We start from the raw sequence: 5,818 nt of genomic DNA, 5'->3' as shown, positions 1-5,818 counted from the left end.
GTCCGAATTGGACAAGGGGCGCAACCCCCCTTTCCTTCTTCCTCTCCCCCTCTTTCCCCTTCTCCTACTCCAACAAGGGAGGTGGAATCCTACTAGGACTAGGGAGTCCTAGTAGGACTCCACACTTGGCGCGCCCCTCGTAGGGCCGGCCTCCTCCCCCCTTGCTCCTTTATATATACGGGGGCAGGGGGGCACCCCATGACACACAAGTTGATCTACGGATCGTTCCTTAGCCGTGTGCGGTGCCCCTCTCCACCATATTCCACCTCGGTCATATCGTCGCGGAGTTTAGGCGAAGCCCTGCGCCGGTAGCACATCATCATCGTCACCACGCCGTCGTGCTGACGGAACTCATCCCCGACATTTTGCTGGATCGGAGTCTGGGGATCGTCATTGAGCTGAACATGTGCTGAACTCGGAGGTGCCGTACGTTCGGTGCTTGGATCGGTCGGATCGTGAAGACGTACGACTACATCAACCGCGTTGTCATAACGCTTCCGCTTATGGTCTACGAGGGTACGTGGAAAATACTCTCCCCTCTCGTTGCTATGCCATCACCATGATCTTGCGTGTGCGTAGGAATTTTTTTGAAATTACTACGTTCCCCGACAGTGGCATCCGAGCCTAGTTTTATGCGTAGATGTCATATGCACGAGTAGAACACAAGTGAGTTGTGGGCGATACAAGTCATACTGCTTACCAGCATGTCATACTTTGGTTCGGCGGTATTGTGAGATGAAGCAGCCCGGACCGACATTACGCATACGCTTACGTGAGACTGGTTTCACCGTTACGAGCACTCGTGCTTAAAGGTGGCTGGCGGGTGTCTGTCTCTCTCACTTTAGCTGAATCGAGTGTGGCTACGCCCGGTCCTTGCGAAGGTTAAAACATCACTAACTTGACGAACTATCGTTGTGGTTTTTGTTGCGTAGGTAAGAACGGTTCTGGCTAAGCCCGTAGCAGCCACGTAAAATTTGCAACAGCAAAGTAGAAGACGTCTAACTTGTTTTTGCAGGGCATGTTGTGATGTGATATGGTCAAGACGTGATGCTATATTTTATTGTATGAGTGATCATGTTTTGTAACCGAAGTTATCGGCAACTGGCAGGAGCCATATGGTTGTCGCTTTATTGTATGAAATGCAAACGCCCTGTAATTGCTTTACTTCATCACTAAGCGGTAGCGATAGTCGTAGAAGCAATAGATGGCGTAACAACAACGATGTTACGATGGAGATCAAGGTGTCGCGCCGGTGACGATGGTGATCACGACGGTGCTTTGAAGATGGAGATCACAAGCACAAGATGATGATGGCCATATCATATCACTTATATTGATTGCATGTGATGTTTATCCTTTATGCATCTTATCTTGCTTTGATTAACGGTAGCATTTTAAGATGATCTCTCACTAAAATTATCAAGGAGTGTTCTCCCTGAGTATGCACCGTTGCGAAAGTTCTTCGTGCTGAGACACCACGTGATGATCGGGTGTGATAGGCTCTACGTTCAAATACAACGGATGCAAAACAGTTGCACACGCGGAATACTCAGGTTAAACTTGACGAGCCTAGCATATACAGATATGGCCTTGGAACACGGAGACCGAAAGGTCGAACGTGAATCATATAGTAGATATGATCAACATAGTGATGTTCACCATTGAAACTGCTCCATCTCACGTGATGATCGGACATGGTTTAGTTGATTTGGATCACGTAATCACTTAGATGACTAGAGAGATGTCTATCTAAGTGGGAGTTCTTAAGAAATATGATTAATTGAACTTAAATTTATGATGAACTTAGTCCTGGTAGTATTTTGCAAATTATGTTGTAGATCAATAGCTCGCGTTGTTGCTTTCATATGTTTATTTTGATATGTTCCTAGAGAAAATTGTGTTGAAAAATGTTAGTAGCAATGATGCGGATTGGATCCGTGATCTGAGGTTTATCCTCATTGCTGCGCAGAAGAATTATGTCCTCGATGCACCGCTAGGTGACAGACCTATTGCAGGAGCAGATGCAGACGTTATGAACGTTTGGCTAGCTCAATACGATGACTACTTGATAGTTTAGTGCACCATGCTTAACGGCTTAGAATCAGGACTTCAAAGACGTTTTGAACGTCATGGACCATATGAGATGTTCCAGGAGTTGAAGTTAATATTTTAAGAAAATACCCGAGTTGAGAGATATGAAGTCTCCAACAAGTTCTATGGCTAAAAGATGGAGGAGAATCGCTCAACTAGTGAGCATGTGCTCAGATTGTCTGGGTACTACAATCGCTTGAATCAAGTGGGAGTTAATCTTCCAGATAAGATAGTGATTGACAGAGTTCTCTAGTCACCATCACCAAGTTAGTAGAACTTTGTGATGAACTATAGTATGCAAGGGGTGACGAAAACGATTCCCGAGCTCTTCGTGATGTTGAAATCGACGAAGGTAGAAATCAAGAAAAAGCATCAAGTGTTGATGGTTGACAAGATCACTAGTTTCAAGAAAAGGGCAAAGGGAAAGAAAGGGAACTTCAAGTGGAAAGACAAGCAAGTTGTCACTCCCACGAAGAAGCCCAAAGCTGAACCAAAGCCTGAAACTGAGTGCTTACACTGCAAAGGAAATGGTCACTGGAAACGGAAATACCCTGAATATTTGGTGGATAAGAAGGATGGCAAAGTGAACAAGGGTATATTTGATATACAGGTTATTGATGTGTACCTTACTAGTGTTTATAGTACCCCCTGAGTATTTGATACTTGTTCGGTTGCTAAGATTAGTAACTCGAAACAGGAGTTACAGAATAAACTGAGACTAGTTGAAGGGGAAGTGACGATGAGTGTTGGAAGTAGTTCCAAGATTGATATGATCATCATCGCACACTCCCTATACTTTCGTGATTAGTGTTAAACCTAAATAAATGTTATTTGGCGTTTGCGTTGAGCATGAATATGATTTGATCATGTTTATTGCAATACGGTTATTCATTTAAAGTCAGAGAATAATTGTTGTTCTGTTTACATGAATAAGACCTTCGATAGTCATACACCCAATGAACATAGTTTGTTGGATCTCAATCGTAGTGATACACATATTCATAATATTGATGCCAAAAGATGAAAAGTTAATAATGATAGTGCAACTTATTTGTGACACTGCCGTTTGGGTCATATCGGTGTAAAGCGCATGAAGAAACTCCATAAAGATGGATTTTTGGAATCACTTGGTTATGAATCATTTGATGCTTGCGAACTGTGCCTTTTGGGCAAGATGACTAAAACTCCGTTCTCCAGAACAATGGAACAAGCTACTGACTTATTGGAAATAATACATACCGATGTATGCGATCCAATGAGTGTTGATGCTCGTGGCAAGTATCGTTATTTTCTGACCTTCACAAGATGATTTGAGCAGATATGGGTATATCTACTTGATGAAACATAAGTCTGAAATAATTGAAAGGTTCAAAGAATTTCAGAGTGAAGTGGAAAAATCATCGTAACAAGAAAATAAAGTTTCTGCGATCTGATCACGGAGACAAATATTTGAGTTACGAGTTTGGGTTTTCAATTAAAACAATGTGGAATAGTTTCACAGCTCACGCCACCTGGAACACCACAACGTTATGGTGTGTCCGAACATCGTAACCGCACTTTATTGGATATGGTGCGATCTATGATGTCTCTTACTAATTTACCACTATTGTTTTGGGGTTATGCATTAGAGACAGCTGCATTCACGTTAAAAGGGCACCATCTAAATCGTTGAGATGACACCATATGAACTGTGGTTTAGTAAGAAACCCAAGTTGTTGTTTCTTAAAGTTTGGAGTTGCGATGCTTATGTGAAAAAGGTTTTCAACCTGATAAGCTCGAACCCAAATCGGAGAAGTGCGTCTTCATAGAATACCCAAAGGAAACTGTTGGGTACACCTTCTATCATAGATCTGAGGGCAAGATTTTCGTTGCTAAATTCGGATCCTTTCTAGAGAAGGAGTTTCTCTCGAAAGAAGTGAGTGGGAGGAAAGTAGAGCTTGATAAGGTAATTTGTACCTTCTCCCGAATTGGAAAGTAGTTCATCACGGAAATTAGTTCCAGTGATTCCTACACCAATTAGTGAGGAAGCTAATGATGATGATCATGAAACTTCAGATCAAGTTACTACAAAACCTCGTAGGTCTTCCAGAGTACGGTCCGCACCAGAGTGGTACGGTAATCCTGTTCTGAAAGTCATGTTACTAGACCATGATAAACCTACGAACTATGAGGAAGCGATGATGAGCCCAGATTCCGCGAAATGGCTTGAGGCCATAAAATCTGAGATATGATCCATGTATAAGAACAAAGTATGGACTTTGATTGACTTGCTCGATGATCAGCAAGCCATGTTAAATAAATGGATCTTCAAGAGGAAGACGGACACTGATAGGAGTGTTACTATCCACTAAGCTCGACTTGTTGCAAAAGGTTTTCAACAAGTTCAAGGGGTTGAATACGATGAGATTTTCTCACTCTATCGATGCTTAAGTCTGTCCGAATCATGTTAGCAATTGCCACATTTTATGAAATCTGGCAAATGGATGTCAAAACTGCATTCCTTAATGGATTTATTAAAGAAGAGTTGTATATGATGCAATCAGAAAGTTTTGTCAATCCTAAAGATGCTAACAAAGTGTGCAAGCTCCAGCAATCCATCAATGGACTGGTGCAAACATCTCGGAGTTGGAATATACACTTTGATGAGTGGATCAAAGCATATGGTTTTATACAGACTTTTGGAAAGGCCTGTATTTACAAGAAAGTGAGTGGGAGCACAACAGCCTTTCTGATAAGTATATGTGAATGACATATTGTTGATCGGAAATAATGTAGAATTATTCTGCAAAGCATAAAGGAGTGTTTGAAAGAAGTTCTTTAAAAGAAAGACTTTAGTAAAGCTACTTACATATTGAGCATCAAGATCTATTGAGATAGATCAAGACGCTTGATAAGATTTTCAATGAGTACATACCTTGACAAATTTTTTGAAGTAGTTCAAAATGGAACAGTCAAAGAAAGAGTTCTTGCCTGTGTTGCAAAGGTATGAAATTGAGTAAGACTCAAATCCCGACCACAACAGAAAATAGAAAGAGAATGAAAAGTCATTCCCTATGCCTCAGTCATAGGTTCTATAAAGTATGCTATGCTGTGAACCAGACCTATGGTATACCTTGTTCTGAGTTTGATAAAGGAATACAATTTTGATCTAAGAGTAGATCACTGGACAGCGGTCAAGAATATCCTTAGTGAGGACTAAGGAGATGTTTCTCGATTATGGAGGTGATAAAAGAGCCCGTCGTAAAAAGTTACAACGATGCAAGCTTTTACACCGATCCAGACGACTCTAAAGTCTCAATCTGGATACATATTGAAAGTGGGAGCAATTAGCTAGAGTAGCTCCGTGCAGAGCATTGTAGACATAGAATATTTGCAAAATACATACAGCTCTGAATGTGACAGACCCATTGACTAAGCTTCTCTCACGAGCAAAACATGATCACACCTCAGTACTCTTTGGTTGTTAATCACATAGCGATGTGAACTAGATTATTGACTCTGGTGAACCTTTTGGGTGTTGGTCACATGACGATGTGAACTATGGGTGTTAATCATATACAGATATGAATATTAGTGTTAAATCACACACTACTAGAAAAACCGCTACTAATGGCGCACCTAATTTGGCCATTAATGGCGCATCATCGGTGCGCCATTACTAGCACGCCATTAGTAAATTTTACTAATGGCGCACCAGTGGTGCGCCATTAGTATCTGGTATACTAAT

This window comes from Triticum dicoccoides, chromosome 3B (assembly GCF_002162155.2).
Source record: "Triticum dicoccoides isolate Atlit2015 ecotype Zavitan chromosome 3B, WEW_v2.0, whole genome shotgun sequence".
NCBI classification, from domain to species: Eukaryota; Viridiplantae; Streptophyta; class Magnoliopsida; order Poales; family Poaceae; genus Triticum; species Triticum dicoccoides.
This window is presented reverse-complemented; position numbering follows the sequence as displayed.